General features: G+C 39.4%; 1 protein-coding gene across 3 annotated transcripts in view; it reads right to left on the bottom strand.

The window, feature by feature from the left end:
* LOC102288721 (vasorin) overlaps positions 1 to 23,367 on the bottom strand; it is a 41,847-nt gene extending 18,480 nt beyond the window's left edge. Inside the window, exons 1-2 of one of the 3 annotated variants that reach the window (XM_005938446.3) lie at positions 23,097 to 23,353; positions 19,847 to 19,923 (exon numbers count right to left, since the gene is read on the bottom strand). The gene's annotated coding sequence lies outside the window, so the exon portion shown is untranslated. Of the gene's footprint in view, positions 1 to 19,846; positions 21,208 to 23,096 lie in introns of those variants that run through there. The other 2 variants (XM_005938445.3, XM_042227302.1) reach the window with 2 other exon arrangements.
* Between the last annotated feature and the right edge of the window lie 568 nt (positions 23,368 to 23,935).

Below are 23,935 nucleotides of genomic sequence, written 5' to 3'. Positions count from 1 at the left end.
GCTTTGGGTGCCTTGAAAAGCGCTATATAAATCCAATCCATTATCAATATCAGTTGGTGTAAATAATTTTCAGTCATCTATCAAAACCTTGTCTCATTATGTCTTTTGACCTTTTTGACCAGAAATATTTTTCCAAGACTTTTAAAACTTACCTGATGTCAGACAGCAGCAATGTAAATTATTAAAACTTGTGTATGCTTTACTTTCTACATCTTTGTTTAATCTTGACCATTGTTAATTTCAGTCAAGTAAAAGGAAAATAAGTTGGCAAGGCTTTTAGATAAGTGTTAAACACCACTGTGGCAGGCCAAATGAAATGCCTTAAACATAATATTTTCAAAGAGCTTACAGGAAAGCACATTTATTCTTAACATTCTGCTTCACAAACACCTCATCTATTTTGAAATTTCAAAGGAATGACAGGATAAGTAGGAGGGGAAATAAGGAAAGCTTAAAGCTCAGTCTCAACATAAGCACTTTAAGTTCCTCTGTTTCTTCTGCTGTCTGATATTAACCGGGTGCCAACATCATAAAGCCAAGAATCTGCCAAGCACAGCACTCCAAAAAAATGGACATACACAGTGCACGCAAGTAATCCTGCAATACGCTGCAGTCACAGAACTTGTTGCAAAACCAGTTCTCTTTATTCTTTCGTACGTGTATAATTAAATGTCACTGCTTTTTGTTGTCACAGTAGGACTTAATGGCACACAGCATATCCTTAGCCATGGAGGCTGTGTGTTGAAAGGGGAGCGTGCTCATCAGAAGATGAAAATTAAACAGTTCGGCACACACCCGACCTGCAGAACAGCAACTCACAGGCCTCTGAATGTATTCACACAGGCACGCACACATTCTTGCACATGTTCACGCCAGGAGACACACACAAACACAGAGTACAACACAGCTGGATTTTGTTACCCACAATACACTGCAGCCATCTCTCACTGTGAGACAGAATGAGAGGCCCACATAAACTTTACTCCTCCCCTGTGATAAGAGGTGGGCAGCAAGAATAAATGGAGATGGGGAATTGCAGAGAACGAGTGTGAGAGGTAAGATGTTTAAATAGCTGGTTCGCTGACGCCTGCCACAGTTCATCCACAATTTGCTATATACAAAGACTCACTCACCTAAACTTAAAGTGCATGGCAAAACCCAAACATGATTGTGTTGTCTCAAAGCAAGATGCAAGGAGTCTTGGTCCTGTAGAAGCACAACTATGGTGACTTGACAACATAAGAAAGAAATTCCACGGCATTATTATAAGTTGAACCTTATTTTGAAAATCCGCAGAACAGTTACATGGCTTAAAAAAGTCATAACAACAACCTCAAGAAACCTGAGCAGGCTTGTACAAAACATTCTGCTCTGCTTTTGGTTTGTTGCTATGACTTCTGGTCCATCAAACTTTATTGGACTGATGTCACTATTTTCCCAAATGTCAGCAATGAAATTAATGAAAAATAAACCTCAAATTGGTACTTGCTATGAATTATAATTTACCTCAAAAAGAACATATGCTCTCTCTCTCTCTTGCCCTCTTTCTCCCCCTTGCTATGACTGGCTGTACTGTATTGTACAAAAGAGAAGTATACCACTGTTAGTTGTCAAGAATAGGATCATAAGAAGAACAACAATGGAAACAACACTCTTTGCAGAAAGCTTGTTATCTGACGCATGACCTTAGGGGGTTTGCACTGCCATTTCTCCCACTGAAAACTATCATTCGGTCACTAGATTGTAGAGGTAGATGCTGCTCTTATCAATGATTATCATGATGACCCTTGAGATGATAGTCATATCAGAAACTTTACAAATAGCAACTGCACTAGAAATATTCCAGAGACGCACAAGGAAACAACCATGAAGGGGAGATCATCCAAATGTCAAACAACTTTTGTATTTGATCTTATTATTTGTGGAGTTGTGAAACTTTATAATGGCAAATTTTATAGTATGTTGAAGGTTAAAGATTGCTCGTGTTGAAAGCTAATATGCAAATTACGGAAATTTGCATTGTTCTTACTGCTACCAAAGGCTGTGCTGCGTTTCCCTCTTGGCTAGAATATCCAGATAAATGACCAATGCAAAAGGGCAGAATAAATTTAGAACATTGTTGTTTAATTATTGAATAATTATTGTCTTTACTCTTTATTCCTATCCAGTTTAAGTACTTACATGTCAAAGAAAGTAGGACAGCTAGGTGGTGAAGGCTACCTAAAACACTGGTATTAATTACACTTCATACACAGCAAAATCTCCAGTGTTAAATTAACACTGGAGATTTTGCTGTGTACCAGCATTATGAGGATTGGTAAACAGAAACTGCTAAAAAAAAAAAAAGAACCAACTACAACGGCTGTGTAAAAGTGCAAATAATTGAGCAGTCATTTAGATAAATTATGTAGAACACAAATGCTTTTGGTAGCAAATTATTCACATTTGTTTTTCTCCTGACACTAAATTGGATGATGGAGAGACTGGCAGATGTGAAAGAAAAAACATCAGTGGTGAGGGCACAAAGAAGTAAAGTGGCGATCATAAATTTGTGTTAAAAAGTTGTTCTGCAGGGAGGTTACTTCATTTTCTTTTAGAAAATAAAGGACTCTTGATTTAGTGGTGCCAAATCTTCCAAAGAGGAATATCGTGTTACCTCATGCTTGAAAAGCTTACCAGTAAAATCAGTTTAACAAGGTCTTTCTTTCTAAAACTCTTACCCCACAACTGTTTTGTAAGAAGATCAATTATAGCCATGCACTGTATCTGTACTGTACTGGGGTTGCACAGGAATGTGAAAGCACATGGACAAACATGTGTAAGGATATTATAAATAAAACAGATTAAGGCTTAACACACACAAAGTAAATAGTAATGTTATTCTGATGGGCGTGCTGCATGAAAGTTCAGTTGTGTAAAGGATTTTGTGGTTGAGCAAGTCTCTTTATTTTACCATGACCTCAAAAGTTATGATGACTTCTAGGATTAGTTTGTTAATCTGAGCCTGACGTGACGTCTTTTCTTTCTTGCCTTAGGAACATATAACGGAGAGTTGCATCAGTCTTATCTGGATAGAGTGTCAACAAGCTGGATTTATGTTGCATCACCTATTCTCATAACCCAAGTATCAGTATAGTAAAAAAAATTAACAGAAGATTAGATTAATATATACCATTGGGTGAGATTAAATGAATATATAATCAGGGCTTTATGGTCTGAGATTACCAATGCAATGACTGTAAATACAAATCATCCAAAAACTATAAATGACAATCCAAAAATTACAAAACGCAAAGGAAATGTTTATATATTGTATTGTTTTCCCATAGATTTGATTTTTACTCATGGGAGTAGTACTTTAGTAGTAGTTTTCCTCTACAAATATAATTAATTAAAAAGTCTTCTGTGTGAAAAAATAACAGAGAAAGATAATCAGCTCTCTCCGATGAGCCTCTCATTCTCCATATGGAGTAGTCTTGTACTGTAGCTAGGATTTTTTACTTTGCACAGCAGCTGTGAGCTGGCACAGTGCAGCAATCTGTTGAAGTATTGAGTCTCGTGCAGTCCTTTAATGTGAAATAATACATTTTAATGATTGAAACTATAAAAGAAACATTCCCACAAAGTTAGTCATTGCCTGTGAGGTTTTTGGCATCACATGTGCTGACAATCTATATTAGGATGAAGAAGAATCGCATGCACAATGAGCCACATGAAAGCCACGATAAATAAATTACATTAAAAGCTTAGGTACAAATACAATTTATATTTCTTTGTCATTCTCTTCAACTGCATTTACTCCTTGACTTGTTCTTCTGTGTACTCTTAATAGAACCATTGTTTTTGGCAAAGTAGCAGCTCCACACTTAGAGACGTATCTGTGACTTCTCTTACTATGTTCCCCTCTGTCTCTCATTAACCGTACCTGCTTTTGTACTGTTAATAGAAGCAGTTACATACTAGCTAAATTGTATGATAGGACAACCTTTCTGACACTGGTAAGGGTAGCTTCAGATATATTATGAGGTTTGAAATATCAGATAAATGGCAATTTGAGCTGAAAAGCCAGAGTAGGGATCCAGTATCTGCCCTCTAGTAACTTACAATGGGTGAGTTGCAGTATCCTGTAAACAAAAATCTATCAGTGAAAGTATTATGACTTTAAGTCTGCCAGCACATAATGACAATTAACCTGGTTATTGCCTTGTAGATATGAGATTCGTGCAGAGGATGTGTAATTACCAGGAGAAGCCATTATAGAAGCACTGAACAAAGTAACCTCAGTCAGCTTTGTGGATGGTTTTGGCCTCTGGCGGTTTCACCAATGCCTTGGTGTGGTGTTTTAAGGTGTGGAAGTGTTCCAGTTATGCTCCTGCTATGCTGAAAATGCAGAGCAGTGTGCTGCGGCTGCCTGTTAGACCTTGAGTCCTATCTGTGGGTTTAAGGAACATTTCCGTAAGGAAATCCAGTCCCCTTCCCAGTAGAATACTAGAAGGTAAGCTTAGCTTGAGGTATTCATGGGCCAATGTCTACAGAAGAATATCTGAACAGATTTAGATTTCCTCCTGAAGTAAATCCAAACAGAGCTGTACTGACAAGTACTTGACAGTAGAACAGTGTTAGTGTTGTTGTAGTTTTGTATTTGATTGGACTTTGTTTTTAAATAGGTGCTGGTGCAGATACTTTGGCTAATCTTACAGGGACTGAATGATTCTTAAGAATTGGTTGGCTTTATTACTCTTCATTGCTATCTACTTTTTAAAATCAGAATCTTAGCCATTACCAGGACTTACTAGGACACAATTTCTAACAAGCACATCTGTTATGCCCCAGATGTACCTTTCAACAATGATAATTGCTGAACTGCATTTTGGTCTCTCTGTGCCAGGGTTTCTGGCAAACCTTAAAGAGTCATTTTTTTCATCACGTTATAAGGTAACGTGATGAAAGGTGTTTACCAAGGTGATAAGGTGTTTAACAAGTGAAGTTAAAAGCAATTATGTTGTTTTTGTGTCTGATCCACCAGCATAACAAGAAGGTGCTATGGAGCTATTTGCTGCTCCCTTTAGGGTTCACCAAAGCAGATAATCTGCCTTCATTCCACCCGATCCCTAGCATGTCCTCCCCTCCTCCATGAACCTCCTTTGTGGTCTTCTTCTTTTCTTCTTCTTTTCTGCCAGCTAAATCCTCAAGATCCTTGGTCCAGTAAATCCACTATCCCTCTGCAAATGTCCAAACCATTTCAGCCTTGCTTCACTAAGTGTATCTCCAACCTGATCAACCTGAGCTGTACTAATTTCTAATCCTATCCACTCTGGTCACTGCCAGTGAAAAATTTAAATTCAATTTTGTCACCTCCATCTCCTCCTGTCTTTTTATCTGTGTCACTGCCTCCAGCAGATCTCACTATCAACTTATAAACCTTCCGTTTCACTACTCCTGTCACAAATCACCCTTAACATTCACGGTTCACCCCAGGGATGTAAACTCTTCAAACTTGGGGTCAGCTGTGGCTCAGAGTGATTCACATCCCAGCTCCTCCAGACTGCATGTTTGAAGTAAAGCAAGATACTGAACCCCAAGTTGTCAGAGTACAACTGAGTTCACTTCTGTGAATGTGTGTGTAACTGTGTGAATGAGGCTTATAGTAAAAAGTACCTTGATTGCTCCGTTGAAGTAGAAAAGCGCTATATAAGAAAATCTAGGGCAGAAAACACATTTATTGTGCCTTGCTGCTATTAACTCATTAAACAGCTCTACACCACACTAACAGAACACAAACTGAACTTTCATTCATTTTGCTAACTAGAAGAATATGTCTGTGTAAATAAATAAATAAATAAATTTTTATTTATATAGCACCTTTCAAGACGGAATCACAAAGTGCTGAAAGATTTTTCAGCCTTTCAATGAGGATGTGGTGGTCAACTGTGTCGAAAGCTGATGTTAGGTCCAACATGAGTAGAACAGAGCATTTTCCTGCATCATTATTCACCAGGCTATCACTAGAGACCCTAAGAAGAGCTGTCTCCGTGGAGTGAAATCGACGAAAACCTGACTGAAACTTATTGTAAATGCCATGTTTATCTAGAGCTGCCATAAGTTTCTTAGCCACAACCTTTTCTAGAAGCTTAGCAAAGGTTGTGTATCTTGATATGCTTTTGTTTCTTCTTGATGTGTTTACTTGTGGTACACTGGCCACATGCCTGCATTCAGGGTGAATGTTGGTGACACCGGGTTTTCCACAGAGTTGAAGCCTCAACATCAGCAATGAGGCACCACAAGCACAGTTGGGTATTCTGATGTAACAATTGGAGCAGCAAACAAGTCACAAAATCGAAGGTTGTGTGCATGTCTTCACGCTCAAGTGCTTCCAAATCTCCTTTGTCAATCAACAGTTGTAAATAAGCCTGTCACCTGGAGTCAGCTTCACACAGGTGTACCAGCAGGCAAAGGGCAACAGGCACAACCCATACAAGCATACCTATTCTTTCACCCACCTTCTCTTCTTACTACTTGTAAGAAATTTTCTAAACCGTCCCAGTGAGGTATGTAATCCTCCAGATGCTCCTTTTGTGGGTATTTTCCTTATAGCAAGAGTAAGTGCATAAAAACAAGTCTGATATAAGTAACCCACACGTAACTTGCTATTGTCTTTTTGAAATGTTTGTAGAGTCAAACTTTTTTTACCCCGAAGCAGTGAGCCTCCTCATTCACCTTCCTTGGATCTATCACTTCTTGGCCTGCAGTCACTTGTCGCTCACTTTAAAGCACTGTTCACTGTAAACAGAATCTCTGCAGCAAAGACAGTGACAGAAGTCACAACAGCAATGAAGACTTTTGAACAAGAGCCAAGGTTCTCTGAGATTTTTACTGTCATTTTTCTCAATTAAGTAAGCCAGCCCCATCTTCATTTCTATTGCATCCTACAATCTTTACTTTATATGACAAATTACGTCTTTAATGTTAAACACACGTGTGATGTAACTGTTCCTCCTTCATCTTTCTCCCTTACCTCCACCCCAGTTACTGACTGATGTTTGCCTGTTTGCCAACAGGGCGCCCTCATGTTTGTTCAGCCCTCTGGCAGGGTCCCTGTTAGGCATGACTGTGAGGGAAAAGTCGGGTGGTAGAGGCCTGTTCTCCGGTTTGTGCAAGTTTAAGGCAGATAGCATCTTCACAGCTTATCTGCACTTTGAGACATCAAGCTCAGGTTTGGTTCAGACTAATTTCATTTGTTTGGTTCATCACCGCAAACATACACAGAGACAGAATGTTAAGAAAGCAGAAACTCGAACTGAAGCTTATCTTAATTGGCCGTTTACTGGTCCACATGAACCATCTGTAACCATGTGTACAGAGTATCCCATTCATATGCACTCAACTAACTTTGAGTTACCAGAACCCAACAATAAAATTATCTTGGATAATTATTGATTTTAGGTGTTATAATCAATTTTGTGTTTGATTGTATTGAACTAGTGACCTGTCAATGGTGTACAGCTGCCTTTTAGTCTATTTCAGCTGGGGTACGCACAAGCCCATAACTTTAAATCTTCCCCCCCCATGAAAACTACATTTAACCTCATCTGTACTCTGATGAATTTTGACAACTCAATATACATCAATAAATGACAACTTGATTTTCGGTTTTTTCTAAGGCTAGGCCTAGTTAGCCAATCGCCCTCACTAACTTCTGATGCAAACCCAGTTATTTTGTCCTGGAATCAGGCCTAAAATAAGACAAAAACTGCTCAATTCAGAAAAAAGAAACAATAGTTACCCCTAGTATGCTTAGAAAGAGTTTAGTTGGATAAGCAGTTATAAAATTAATTCATCCAACGATTTCCTCAACCACTTATCTAATTTAGGGTTGTGTTGACCTCTTTTTTGTTGTAGCCTCACATTTCATAAATTTGAGGATGTTAAGTTAGTTTGAGGATGTTAACGTAATACTTATTCAGTCTAATTTAGAAGAAACTGGAGGTCTCATTTCCACAACATTTTTAGCTTACTGGAGAAAGTGTATTAAAAACGTGTATTCAGATTTTTTCACCTGACTTTAAGTCAGACCCCAGGTTTCTGCAAACGTGCAAACGCTGGGAATTTATTTATTTTTGGCTCACGCTGATTATGTTAGCTTATCCAACTAATATTCTAGTTAATAATCTTTTACACATATACAAAAGGGCTGAAATAATTACAGAAAAGCAAAGAAATGTTCTTACTATATACTTTCGTTTACCTGCATATAGGTGATATGCAACCAGCTTCTCTTTTTCCAGCATGTTACACTATATTTATTCAGACATTTCTTTATATTATGTTATATTTCTTTATATTTTAGTGTTCAAAATATTACATAGAACCAAATTTGTTCTGTGAACATGCCGGAACTTATTTTCACCACAAGCTTCGGATGCTAGAGCACCGCTTGCGCAACTGTCATGGGAGTTCTCGCTTGACCAAAATGTACTCTGTAATTTGTGCGGAAATTTCACTGGGGTGGTGAAAAATCAGAAGCAGTGTTGTTGTTTACAGTCACACATCTAAAGATCAAATTTCACCTTCTGAAAAACCCATTAATATGAGGCACAAACGGTTCATGTTTGTATGTAGACGTGCATCACTAAAGAACGATTTTGGCATCGATGTGGGATGAGTGTTTACTTTGTCACTTATCTATTTACTTTACCTCCTGACAGATGCTTTAAAATAAACACACGCACACATACACACACACACAACCACACAAGCCCATTCTTGTCCCTGCTGGAAGGGGAATCAATTAGTGCAAACTGAACTGCGTGTGTGTATGTTTGTTTGGCTCAGTTAAAGCCACTGACCTTGACTGGTTCATGACCCAGAAACAAAGGCTGCATTTTACACAGGAACAGATTTTTAACTCTTTGCAGTGCTGTTCAGAGCTGTTCTATCAGCTTTACAAGACCAGACCTGTTCCCTGCCAGCATTTCCACAGTGTGAACGCAGCTACAGACACATAAAATGTGTCCTGGGAGGGCGACTTTGCTGAGAAGCCTTTGTGTCGGTGAGAGACGGGAAATATATGCGTATTAAACATACACACAAACAAACACACTCTCTAAATTACTCATCTTCCCAGCACACCATTTATAATGGCAGGAACCAGGTTTTCTATCTGTTTGTGCTTGCCTCACTATCAGCGCTCACAGATAATCAAACTCATCATCACATACCTCGAATAACCGGTAACTGCCTTCCAGTCAGTCTGCAGTAAAGTGACTATAACTTACTGTGGTGCACCACAGAGTGTAAGATTGCGAGTTGAACCACTTAAGTCGTCCAACGAATGATGTAGTGTCACGAGGTCAAAGGTCATGTTAACAGTCTGTCTTACTTCTTAGGTTTGTTTTCATTCAAGAAGGAATGTGATGGATGTTAAACAGCAAACTATACAGAAAAAGGAATAGGTTAAATCAGAAATTTGCCTCTGTGTGCAACCGATTCATTTCTGTTATCGCTGCTAGCATGCTTTTTTTTGATGGCCCCACATTGCAAAACTATGACTTTAGCATTATAGCTAACCAAAAATATGTTGATTTCAGTGATGAGTAAAGCTGTATCGTCTCTTTAACCGATCGACTGCTTGAAGTAGAGGAGGATGTACTGTAAGTGTTTAAATCAAGATTACCTTAATTTGCTACAGCATATATAGTGCGCTCTATGTTGGTGTTGTTTCTTCATCATCATAATAATGTTTGTCCAGGATCAATATTACAACAGACCAATCACGTTGTGATGTCATATCTTTGGAATGTGGAGGAAAAAGGAAAAGAAATGCCTTTGTTTACATATAACACCCTTCTAAAATAAATGGTAATCATTCCAAGTGTTTTCTTTATTCCTTTATGCTTTAGAATATATAATAGTGCTTTCAGCGTTAGCACAGTTAGCTCGTTAACGCTTTAGCGCCGTGCAGCCCCACGCACGGGGTGATCCGCATTAACTCGCTAACGGAGATTTGCCGCGTTAATGCAGTTATGGCGTTAACGTCATTTTAATATGCAAATGTTTGCAAAGTTTAACCTCAAATTTGGCCCATTCGTTTTTAACAAGGTGTTACTTAGATTGGTGACAATCAGCAAAAGTTCAGTAAACACAAACATAAAGTTTGCATGTGCTAACAGGTTTTGGCACTTCCACAGAACTCAAAGTAAAGGGTGGTTTCAAAGGTTGTTTGTTCCTCCCGCTGCCAAAAATTATTAATCTGACAGGCTTTTTATGTTCTCCCTTATAAAGTAATGCTCATGGTTGTCTGTCCAGTGAAAATAGATCAGATGAGAGCAGACTGACCTAACCATCGACCAGCTGATCCTGACACTATGTCACTTGATGTCAAACAGAGTCCAAGAAAATTGATTTCCAAACAATAAGAGAGTCAATAAAGAATTTAGCTTGGAGGAACGACTTCTAATACCCATGCCACTGAGCAGCTGTAGCTGTGAAGCAGTCAGACAAAACTACATAGTTTTAGCACTTCACTCAGCGTATCAACAGGTAATTGCTACGGCCACTGGTGTGTGGAAAAGGAAGCTTATTAGACATTACAAAAATTGTGACTGGCTGATTATCATCACCTCTTTTGGCTGTACTGTACTGTTAATAGCAGTAGCCGTATGTTTTTGTAACAAACTGTTTTTGTAACAAACTGTTTTTAAGGAGTGTGCTACAGAATCAAATCAAACTGGTTTAATTTAACTTGTGGTGCAGAATGACAGCATGTTGATTTAACAGCAGTTACACAAAAAGATCCATGAAAGCAAAAAAGTGGAAAATGCTACAAAGTCATTAGTTGAAGCTAAAAATATGAATGCTGGAGAGTCACATGTCACACTGCTGTGCAATAGCAAAGAACACTGTAGCTGCTGGAGAATGGTGAACAAGACATGAAAACTTTTATTACATTTAAATTCCACATATGCTGCCCTATCTGCGACAAATCCAGTGCTTCTTTTTTGTTTTAAATAACAGACATGCCATTCTGCATGTCTGCAGTAAAATGCACAGCGTGCTGGAATCAGACTCCTGGGAAGACAAATGTGAAGGAGCAGTGCTGACACGCTTCACTGCAGGCCAGGCGTTGACACACGACTCAGAAAAGCCTCGAGGCTCGGAGGGATGTTTGGAAAAGGAACAGGGAGAAAAAATGGTGTCGTGTTTATGTAGATGGATGGAGTGTGAATGCACAATTGCAACACATACACACAGACTCCCACTGAAGCCACAAGTAACCTCCTTTGATTTTGCACTGATGGGATAAATAAGGCTGGCGTTTTATGTATGCCAGCTCCATTTAATAGCTAGACTTGATATATATTGTAGGTACCTATAACAGTTAATTTGCAGAGTGTTAACTTTTGCAAAGCAGCTGATGGTATCTGCTTCACATGTCTGTTTCACAGAAGCTGAAAGAGGCCAGTGACAGCAATCAAGCCTACTCTAATGCTCAGGTTATTTAAAATAACACTATTTTAGTTAGGAAAGCATCAGTTTGTAGAAAGTACGACAACAAGACAAGACAAAAGTTCCTAAAATACAACATGTAAAGCTTCCATTTATAAAAAAAAATTGTTTGTTTCAACTAGAGGAACAAGGCTGAGTCAATGTGCACTTTTTACTTTAATGTGCTCTGGTGTCTGCTTATTCAGCTGTCCTGTGTTGCTATCTCCAGCTGACAGACTACACGGAGTTTAAAGTCCTTTGGATCCTGTATGAACTCTTAGATTTCTATCTACAAGTCATTTTACATGCAAGGCATGCAAAGAAAATCTGTAGTAAGTTTATTTGGTTTGTCTCTGATCTTCTTACTGGTTAGAGGGGGTAAAAGCTCAGTTTGAAAAACATGAAATCACTCCATGCTACAATCAGTTTAATCTCAGTTTAACAACTTCTGAATTAGAACTGGCAGCTCTTTATAGTGTTGCAAACATAGTGACGTTCCCTCTAGATCTGGCAACTTCTGAGGCCTCTTTAAAGATCCCTGCATTAAAGAAAGTCGACTGTTTTAATGAGAACAATTTATGTTACAACATCAAGAATGTGCAAATTATTTTGAAAAATGTAGCAACGTTTAGCAACCCTTATAGTTTAAGCTTTAGTTTCTTAGTGTTTTCTCACAACTAAACTCACTGAAGCAGAATAATGAAGGAACAAAGAACACCTAAAGATCTTTTGCTCTTTCTTATTCCTCATTTTTTAATATTTTGCTTGGAAAATGGGTGCAGGGATTTAGTCTTTGGCCTTAAAAACGTTTTTTGTAGAGTTGTAAAAAACACAGTTTGTACAATTCCAGTAAGCTTGGAAGTTTTTCAGGAAATGTTCTACAGAAAAAGGCGACAGTCTTTTCAGTGGTGGCTCCTAATCTTTGGAACAATTTGTATTTGTCAAACTGTGTTATGTTCACAATTTGACAAATAAATGGGGACAAACTGTGTTTGTGCAACAGGGTACAAGTAACAAGGTGCCTAAAAATCTAATTTATGACAAAATACTAGCTTATTCCTTGAGACAGGCGCCTTTTTTAAGTTTGAATGATTCATAGGTCAGTGTTGAGTGCCTTAACAAACAAAAAAAACATTCCTCTGAAAATATTCGTTTTCAAGGACTTAACTGAAAATGAGTGAAAAGAAAGGCCTTCAGAAAACCTGGAGAACTATTGCTCAAGACCTTGATTGAAAAGCAATTACGTCTGGCTCCTTGGACACAAAATATAAAGAAATAAAGGGGTGGACCAAGACTTTTGCAGAGTACCATATATGAAGACTAAAGAACAACAGCTAACGTTAATGGTGCGTGAGGTTATCTATCACCTTCATTTACTGGCAAACTCTGGGTTTAGCAGGACACATCCCATCCTGAACCCCACCATATGCACACTTTTTCTATCCCTTTGAATAATGGCAGCCATCAAATTTAACTAAGGAGGGGGTTTAGTGAACGCCAGAAGTCTGTGAACTGAACAGCAACCCAATCAAGACTCAGCACAGATATATTAAGACCAAACTGCTGCGATTGAGCCTGTGAAATTGCTCCATCAATCCTTGCAACCTCAGTCTGTCTAATATATCCCATCTGTTCTGGGGAAGGGAGTCTGGTGTGTCTTGGCCTCATCCGTGGTATGGAATAAGGTTTCTGCAGTTGCCTGACCTGCTGACTGCTTGTTTTGGACTTTGCATTGGTCTGTCTATGTTTATGGAGTGTCTTATCCAGCAGTCACAGCTAATGTAGAGCACATTTGACGGACACTAGTAAATCAACACTGGCTCCTATCTACAAACTTAAAACAGAGTCTGCCACGTATCTGAGAGCAAATTTTAGTTAGTGCATCCTAAAGATTAATAAAACGTGTCGTTATTTGCTGTCTCAAAATCAAGCACAGCATTAGTTGCAGCAGTCCCAACAGATCAGCTCACCTTTACTCATGGCTCAGCTGATACCTTAATGCAAATCAATTTAGATGCAAAGACGTAAAGCACGGCTAATCCTGCCTACAGTTGCGGCACATCTGCAGGCTGCTTTGCAACCCATCTCCAATTCCACGGAATAATTGATGGAACAGCTGCTAATTTGCTGCTAACAATTCACTAACAGACCCCAAAGCAGCAAAAAGTGTGGATAATTTTAATTTTAGGGGATAAAATTATCAAAAAAGTCCCATCTTAAGCATACACTCTAAACTTCAAAGTTGAATTTTCATATCTTATACCATCCGTGTTTGGCATCGATATGAATACACTTGAATACACAGGCTACATTTCCACTATGAACCCCTCTGCTTGCCATTGTTGTTTAAGCTGCTAAAAGCTAACTCTTGATCCACCTCTGCGCTCTTTGAAGTGGAATTCATCTGTGAACAAGATGTCCAAATTAAAAATACCACAGGCTCGCCCACAGCCACATTCTGCTATGCAGGATTTAGCGAGACGGCGATGTGTGTAAAGTGCCAAGTCAGATGCATGTTAGACTACAGTAACTCAGACACACAGCTGCTGTCAGACACCCGGGGAGTTTAAATAAAATGTGATTGCCACTTTTTACCCAAAATGTTGTTGTACCCAGGTAAACATTGTTTGTCTTGAAAATAAAAGCAAAGCTGAGTCATTCTTGACCAGATTTTCTTTTACCCTGGCTTGTGGGAATTATAAGGAAATAATCCTCCTCATGATCTTATCCATGTTACACATAAAAAGAACAGCTTTAAAGTGGTGACGTGCACAGACGTTTCTCATGAACAATAATTACTTGGCGTAATTCTTCTCAGCTTTCTGCTCAATTTAAAATCCGAATTCCCGTTTTACAGCAAACACTGTGATGAGTCGATAAAACACGCTTTGGCCTTTGATTTTTTTTGTCACTGCAGTGTGAGACATAAACATTTACATATGTAAATACTTTGATCTTTTTTTCGTTCAAAACCCCAAGATGCATTGAGCATTGTAAAGCAGTGAAGCCAGAAAAATCTGAAAGATATATTATCATCTTGTGAAAAGCTTACTTATCTTTTCCTTTAAATAATCATTTCTAGGTTTTATATTCCAGACTTAACTGCAGTTAGTTTCACCTTTCAGAATGCCGCACACCTTGGAACTTCGTGACCCTAACCTGCTCTCATACTAATAAGCAAGCAAGTAACAGTTGCACAAGCCTCTTCAAACTCTTTTGTCTTGCTTTGGTGTTCCAAGTATCACCACAGGCTCCTGGCGAAACGGAAACCAGTCGAGTGAGTTTCTTCCTATTTGGATCACCTCTATTGCAATTTTGACTCAGACTCAACACTTTTTTTTTCTTTTTTTTTTTTGCCTGTCCTTCTTCTGCTTGGTCAGTTTCTTGTCCCAGTCTTCTGGTTGACTGAGTCCCCCTTTGACTCCTGACCCCTTAATCCCCTGCCAGCTGCAGCGAGGCCCCCAAGGAAGACCTGTGACTGCGTGCCTGTGTGTTTCTATCAGTATGTATGTGAGAGAGGCAACAAAAGTTCTATGCAAGATATGAATGAGCACTAGCATACAGTACACTTCTGTACTGATTAGCACTGTCTAAAAGCTTTTTTCTTTACACATCATCATTGTGGATTGACATGTGCATGACATTTATCCTCTTACAAAGAAAGAATTTCTGTTAATTGATAACAGTAGACTTGCCAGTTATGGTAACTTGCCAGTTACAACATAACTGGCAAGACTCAACATTCATACAAAGAGCCCATAAAGTTGCTGCTAATCCACCCGAGGCTGTTATTGAACAGCAAAGCAGTGATTTATGTTATTCACAGACACTAAGTGTCTGACTGTTGAATTTCTTGGGTAACAAGTGTAGCATCACACCTGCAGTCATGGATGTGATTCAGCCTTTACAGTAACTTTTGTTGATATCTTTTCACTGTTGCACAACTCCTTTTACCCCCAAAGGGATCAATTATGCCTCTTCATTCATTAGTCACTGTTACACTCCGTCTATCTATTGGAGGCCATCCCAGCTGACATATGACTAGAGGCAGGGTACAACCTGGACTATCCAGCCCACCCCAGTCCATCAGCAACCATTTTTACTCACATTCACACCAACGTCCAGCTAACCAAAGACTATGTTTTTCTTCTGTTTGTGGGAGGAAGCTGGAATACCCAGTTTAGTTTCACCTAGCATTTTAAAAAGAGGAATCCTGAAACTAACAACCATTAATTAGTTGGTTTGTGGGTTTTTTGTTGGTACTCCCTTAACTTACACCAAAGCCTGATCAACCACCTAGAGATTATCCTTCCAGTACTCTCATGTACCAATTGACTGTTCTGTTGCTATTGCAAGGAAACTCTAAGGTCTTATTTACAGTTAAGATATCAGTCTCAAAGTTAGTAATTTAAAAATACAAAATTTAAAACCAGATTCTTACCCAAAAACAATGGCCTGAGCCCAGCTCTAGAAATTAGGTACTAAACTTGCTAGCAATCGGTCCTAAGAATACTCTTGACTTCATTCTGCCATAGCAAGCTTTCAGTAACTCTTCACTGAGTTAAATGTGCAATCCTGACAACACAACACCAAAGAAGACTGCAGAATGCTACCAAGATAATGCATGCTTTGAGAGCCATTGGTGCACTCCATTTGAAGTCGAAATGTCTAAGGTCCAAGATAGAATTTTCAACTGGAACGTCCCCTCAGGTCAGACTTCCAGCCTTACACCAACACCCGCACGACCAACGCACGTAATGCATGTTAACATTAGTAAAACTGTACAACTTGCAATCTATAAAGTCACTGTTGTGTATTTGTGATTGGCTAAATAAGTAATATCAGGGCATTGACCAGGATCTGCCTTTCAATGTGCTGCAGCTGTGCTTTTAAGCCAAAATAATAACCATTACATTGCATTGCTAGTGATGCATGGATGCCTGTACCTTGCTAAGGGGCTAAACAGGTCCTGTTTTTCCTTGCTTTTCCAAGTTGACTACTAAAATGCGCTCAACACTGGAGTGACGTCACTCCCAGCACCGATATCTGACTTCTAAGGCAAGCATTAAGCAGCGTAATATTGTGACAGACCAGCATTAACATTTTAGGAAACATATAATAGAAGATCTACCTCACATCCTCTCATTATTTCTCACTAAGTGTGAGCACCTCTATACGTCTAAAAGCAAAAGTTTCTGTAGTTTGCAGAATTCTGTTGTTTTATAAGACAATGTAGAGCAGGAAAGGCAACAGCAAGTTGAGGTATTGCTGCTAAAGGTGCTTCTACAAGCTACTTAATCATCTGTAGTCAGCTCTGTGCAGTCTCAAAGAGCTGCAATTTAGAGGGTGTTTAATGTAACCGAATAACTGTTTATGTTAATGTGCATTATATTCTCTATTTAAAAAAAACCCTCACTCATGAATTGTGCAAATAGGCAAACGGAGATTTGAAAACAGACAAAATCAGGTCTTACCTGTCTGAGAGTAAACACGATACTACACATGCACCTCTATGCAGACTTATAGAGGTCCCCTAAAGTAACACCTCACCTAACAATGGCTCAGCGATCTTTCAAAAGTCCTGGTGCGTACAACTAGTTAGGCACACACGTCAACTTTAGTGCACGCGGCTGTATTGAGCAACAATGCCGGTTTGTCAAACGGCCTCTGTCCTCACCTGTTGTCTGTCTGACTTGTTGAAAATATCACAGGTCCAGACCTCTGATCTTTGAAATGCTTTGTGAGGCCCTGCAGTCCCCAGGCCATGTGTGTTTGTGTGTGTGTTGACTTGTGCTGTGAATGGGAATGAAAGGGTGTGTATGCGTGCAAACCAAGACTATGTGCCCCCAGGAGGAAAAAAAAAGATGGAAAGGGACTCAGAAAGAGGGGGCTGGAAGCTGGGCTTTCTCTAATCTACTACACTACCCCCATCCAAAGACACACACACACATATACATAGATACACACTTGCCCTCAGGTATATCTCCCACTGAAGGACAGGGTGGTGAAGTGTTATCTTAAAGGCAGATTAAGGAGCAAGTCTGAATTTGAAAGCTTTCTTTATATGAAACAGAGACTGATTCTCTCAGCTCTCAATTGGCAAGGAAAATGCTTACTTGCTTAATGGTCATTGTCATTTTTAGAAGCTGATTTTGCAGTTTTATTAAGGTCTCAACCCCAAGGGGAACTTTTGTTGAATACTAAGATTTTGTTCTTAAACTCGTCACACATTAAGTGCTATGACCGAGTGGAAAAATAGGTATTTTCAAGTCATCAGAAGGTTGACTGTCCTGCATTCTGCATAAAGAAACACAGTTGTTCTACTGGAGGCATCTTACATCTCCTGGTGTCTCCTGGTACCACACAGGAATGTTACAAGGAGCCTGCATGTGTCACGCTCTTTACCTTCCTATTGACTATTGAGCCGCCAGTGTTTATACAACACACTGTGAGGGTGGGTGTTCGGGGGGGGGCATGCTTCACGGGTTAGTAAAAGGAGTAACAACTCCTAAACCATTCTTGGTGGTGGAAGGGGAGTAGGCAGGGTTTAAACTCAAGGAGGTTCCCCTCTGGTGAGCGTGTTAAGCCTCACGTTGTTATGTGTTGTTTGAGTCTTGAATTCCTCGGCTGTCAAGGAGGCTTGTAAAGATGTAACGTGAGCCTTTTTTTTTAATGTTGCTGAAAACAGAGACCAAATTTAGCAATATAGCCCAAATCCTGTCATTCAAATGAATGTTTTAGTGGATTTAGGCAAAAATTAGATGCATAACAGGCTGCAAGAAAAAAAGAGGCATCCACTTCCAGTAACTGAAACAATCTTTGTCTCGATCTTTGGGGGTTTTTTTTAAAGTAAATTGAGTATAAGCGTATTTTTTAAGCGGTTGTGTTCTTCATGACGTTGCAAATTTGCTGTCTTAAAGGTTTTGCACAAAACAATTCAAAGATGTTTTTTGTGACTGTGGAAATTGGGATTCTTCAGTCATTGAGATAATAACATGATACAAGTTCCTCTTTCTGACACTTAAATTGTTTAAATTTATCACACTAGTTAAGTTAGAAAGAAATGCATTCATCAACTGCTAAAATAACAAAAGGGAGCAAATCCAGAGCAGCGTAATGACCCAACTCGGCAGAATGATTTATTAGCAGTCGGAGGCTTGATGTTGGACGTCTGCTCCATCGGCGTAGCCCTCACTTCCTTAAATGTTCTCAATTGAGCTGACAAGCAGCTCAACCCACCGCACATCTGCAACAACAGCAAGAGCGAATTCTTCCCTCTATCTTTACACTTTGTGCTCAAATACCAATGTGATGGAAACAACAGTTGCAACTGAATAACAGCAGAATAACAGCTGATGATACTGATAAAGCGTTTGGTTTAAAGATACAATGTGAAGACATATCTATGTAAATATTCAACTGTTCAACTGATATGTTTTTTTGTAGAAAATATAACGATTCCAGGAATGGATTTTTCCGAGAGAGGAGATATGCTTTAAAATTTCTTACAACTAATTATGAACAACAAATTAAACACACATAAACTCAGTATTGGACTTTATTTGAGATTCAGACACAGTATACACTATGTTATTAGTGTATACTGAAACAAATTTAAGGCTAAACACCAGAACAGCACTAAATAAACAAGGTAGCAGATGAAAGTCAGTTTCAAATGAGGTCTCTTACATTAATTTTTTCCATTGCAAGGCTTCTGTTGAAAGCTTTTTGGAGTTCTAAACAGACTGAGGGTGTTTTCGCACATTCGCTGTTGAGTCAGTTAAACTCGAACTCTGTTTCATTTCCACCCTTGGTGCGGTTCACTTGTGCAGATGTGAACATGGTAATGGCACTTGGGTGTGGACCAAAATGACCACCCCTGATAGGAGGTGGTCTCAGTCCGGTATCAGGCGAACTCCAGAGTGGTTCGTTTATGTTGAGAATATGATCTGAATGTGAGCTCGCGCCAAGCCAAACACCATGTGCACGCTGCAAGTTTGAGCTAAACGCTGTGCATTCTGGGATGCAGCAGTACCGCAGATATGCAAAGTACACAAACTGTAACAACCAGAAGTAAAATGATTAAAGTCACCCAGATAAATACAAATGTCAAGAGTAAAAATTATCCACTAGTTCAGGCTACAGCACTTTCTTCCCATACTGACTTTGATGCTCCCACCTCAGACACAATCTGACCTTCAGGCCTGAACTTGGTCAATAGCTGACTAAAGTTTTTATAGGCAATATAGTATAATTAATATAATTGAGAGTATGTACTGTCTGGTGCCTGTAATAAGGTAAAGTTTCCTCCAACACTGTGCTATTAATATTTCCATTATTTTTTCAGCTTCGATGCACTGACCTCACACTACTTCCTGGTTTCTCAAACCTCCTCACATGGTTTTGTAGTGACGCATTTCAGTTCACTTGGAGTTTTCTCTGTTGGAAAAACATACAAGTTTACAAACTCGTCAATTGATTTAGAACAGAGTGTAAAAAAAGGTGTGAAAACGCTCCGAAACTTAAAAAAGTGACACTGAATGTAAACAAATTCTGTTACTGATTATGATACAGGCAGGGTGGTTATCACAATTTACCTTGGATTAATTGGGACTTTCTGTTCCACATAAAAGAGAAAGCCACAAAAAAGCGTTAGTCCAACAAAGCTGGATAACAGAGAAGAAGAAACCAGAACAAGGGAGCAGGAGGGTGAGGCTTGACGGGAGTCTCTCTGCAATGTAAAAATGTCACATCTGCACATGTAAAACGCAGCGGACGCAGAGAAAACAAGAAAGGAATGACAGGATGGTAAAAGTGTCAGGATGAAGTAGGGAGGGAGAAACTTTTCATTCAGGAAAGCCAAGAAAAACAGTGCCGCCAGCTCATCGAGGCTTACAAATCTACGGAAATATAAATAGCACGGTGTTGGAGGGAAGTTCACTTCATTACAAGGGCTAGAAAATAAGTACCGCTTTTTGTGTCACTAATGTTGTTTACCAATAAAAAGCCTACTCAAGTTTGGTACAGTGACCAAATTCTAACCTCAAAGGAGGGGTGTGTGTGTGTTTGTGTGTAAGAGCTAGGTGTTATTCAACTTATGTGGATGTGAATGCATTTGCAAAGTCACATTATGGAAAGTCTAGCTAGTGTTATATACCTAGAATATATAAAAATGAATGTACCGACTATGACTTCACCCATCATTTTGTGGGCCTGGCGTTTTGGGTGTTGTCATCTTGGATTTTTGAAAGCAGACGATCAGGAGTGGGACAGTAACGAACTGCCAGTCAAAATCACAAGACAGCCACACCCTAAGGCATAACCCTGCTCTATCGCTCAAAATCATAATTTACAAAATGAACATCAGACTGCATTGACTAAGATTTTTAAACTAGCACCTGAAACCATGAACTCGTTAAGAACGGGTTTACTGAGGTCAGAAATAAAGGGAGAAGTGGGCTCACTACTGTAGAACGTGGCTGGTGGGTCGCCACCTGTTGGCCATTAGTAAGAAAGGATCAGTCACTTTTTGGATCCACAGGCTATGTTCACTCCTTTAGTAAAGAGTCAAGATGTTAAGGCTAGGAAAGAAGTCAATAATGTTGAGCTTAGAGGAAGACTCGTGGAAATGCAAATAAATGTAATGTCTTCTGTATAAATGGTTACTTTTAGCTGTGAAACATCTGAGGACCGCAGGGCTCATTTAAACTCCACTAAGGGGGGGGGGGGGGGGGGGGGTTGGGGTGTTAGCTGGTGTGGCTGATAACAAGTGAAATCTCACACACACATCCATCCAACCAACCCTCTTCACCTTTTACCTCTTTACTTCATTCATGAGCTTATTAACTCCCTGATGGAGGAACTTTCCTTCATGTTCCCCCCCATTTAGTTGTCATGGTGGCTCGACCTGAACACTTATTAGCTGACCCCTGGGATTAGTCCAAGCTTGAGATGAGGAGAGTTGAGGTTAAGCCTTCACCTCGAGGTGCTCGCTGCACCATCTCACCAGAAACCTTAATTAAATTGCTGAGACACCGCGTCAGGAATGTTTGCTTTACTCTCCTGTATTCACTTCTGTCCATCCCATCTGTCTCCACCTTTCTTTGCTTTTCCCATAGTCATACTCCACGCTGGGTTTGTTATACTACCCCAAACTCATCACGGAGCAGACAGTGAAGGCAGCGAATTGCAATATAAGGAGAAGACGGGAGGTCACATTCAGCATATTGCTGTCTATATTTATTAGATAAACAAGTCATTGCAGGCATTCCTTCTACATATTACCACTGCAGTATCAGAGAGTTTAGACATGAATATTGATGACTAAAAGTGCTCTTTTGGATGGATGAATCGAAAAGATAGAAGGATAAGGATGGATAAGATATAAATATTGTTTAGAATAACTGTTTATTTTTCAAAAGTTAGAAAAAACCTTTGTACCCTGCCTCTTGTCCTATGACAGGCTACCCTGAAGTGGATGACTGGAAAACAGTAAAATGCCCAGCACAGCTTTCCAAAACCCCTAGAGGAATCTTTGACTCCTTGCCTTCTATTATCAAGTTCAGAGGTTTATGCATTTGTGTTCTGTTGCTTATTCTATAAAATGTCAGGGGGGAAAGTGAGAAATCCACACCACATGATCCCAAAAATGACAGCACCTTGTTCAACTTACAGTTTTTCATTGATATCAAAAGTTTTTTTTAAGAGTTCAGTTTACAGAAACATCAACCAAAGACAAGCGCAAAAAAATAAAATAGTCCTTAAACTTGAGTTGGAATCTGTGTTTTTGATCATTATCATACTTTTATATTTAAAATATGAGTGAAGGCAAACTCTTTAAAACAGCCACTAAATAAAATGGTGCATAGATATATATATAATATATATATATATATATTATATATATATATATATAATATATATATATATATATAATATATATATATATCTCCAGGCTTGACAGGATAAACATCACAAAGAAAACAAAATGAAATCATCACTCTCAACTGACTGGCGGTATGTTCCTAGGTGATACCTTGATTTGTCTCTGGGGAATCAACAGCTAATTGCGGAGATTAAAGTCTCAAGCAGCCAGAGGTGGGAGAGACAGAAACGGTGAAGGGGCAGATAACGAGTTCTAATCCGATACATGCGACTCCAACACGGTCTGAAGCAACGACCAAGATAAGAGCTAATCCTGTTTTCCATGTATCTATGTAGGAAACGGTCCTCTCAGCGTCTCTTCTGTTAAGTGCGTCTCCTCTGAGCGCGTCTGTCCAACAGATCCTGACCCGAGATACTGACCCGTATATGCGGAGAGGAATGCAAGGATTTGCTGACAAAATCACAACCACAAAGGAAGCTTTCACGTCCGGAGCTGGCTGAGTAAAAGGTACTAGAAGGAGCCGATGCCGGATTAATTACGAGTGTGCTTCGGAGCGTCCAAGTTTGCAGAAGAACGGATTAACGCTGCACGTCTAATCGATATCACAGCACCCAAACGCATGAGCAGATTTTCTTTAATACAAATCGCTTCAATCCAAAGAATTAAAGGAACCACAACACAGTTCACTGTGCACACAACTTTCAGTGTGGCTATCAAAAAGGCTTACCTTGGCAAAGAAACCCAAAGTCCGCAGGAATACGCTGGAGCAGCTTCTACCCGGACGTTTTATCCACTTTGTTCCTATCAAATGCAAAACCCTCCAAGAAAAGTTCAGAAACCTCCTCTTGCAGCGCAGCGTGGTCGGCGTGTGCACGGAGTTCAGACCAGAAGGTGTCTCATGGCACTGCAGCGCGCAGGCTGGGCTTGAAGACTGGTCCGCTGGCGTTCAGCGGCGCACTGACTTTTCAACAATATTGCTCATTGAAGTAAAGGAGGCGAGCACTTAAACAAGCTGGGGAAGTGGGAGGTACGGTGCAGAGCCGGAGCGCGCTGCCGTGCGCGACCTCGAGGCAGGCTGCACCTGCGAAAGCCATCCCTTACTCTTCACTTTATAATACGGCCTATTTTATTTTGAAAATAAATTATATTTACATACAAATATAATAAACACCAGGAAACAAAGAAATTATTTTACCCTATAGGTCATTTTCAGTGCTGCGTCATTTCTGGTCATTTTAAAGAAAAACAATATTTTGGTGTGACTTGACTTTTTCACGGCGTCATTTTTTTTACATTGTTACTTAATATTCGTTATACAGATCAATGTGATTATGTCAGTGATGGATTTTCTATTATTCAGTTGTCCTTGTTTACTTGCGTGTCTCCTTTTCGGTAAGTTAAGCAAAGCAACCCGCACTCTGAGTACGGCGTCGTACTAAGTCAGATGGGAAAATGGTGTTTGTTTTTCTGCTAAATTACCAGGAAAAGGCAGTACTTAAAATTACTCACGCACTACTTCAATGTATTAAAAGTTGTTTTTGGGGATTGTTTGTGTGTGTGTGTGTG

The sequence above is a fragment of the Haplochromis burtoni genome, unplaced genomic scaffold (genome assembly GCF_018398535.1).
Source record: "Haplochromis burtoni strain Fernald_Lab_line unplaced genomic scaffold, NCSU_Asbu1 Contig_253, whole genome shotgun sequence".
Classification (NCBI taxonomy): domain Eukaryota; kingdom Metazoa; phylum Chordata; class Actinopteri; order Cichliformes; family Cichlidae; genus Haplochromis; species Haplochromis burtoni.
The sequence above is the reverse complement of the archived record's forward strand: the minus strand, read 5'-3'. Positions and strand labels throughout refer to the sequence as shown.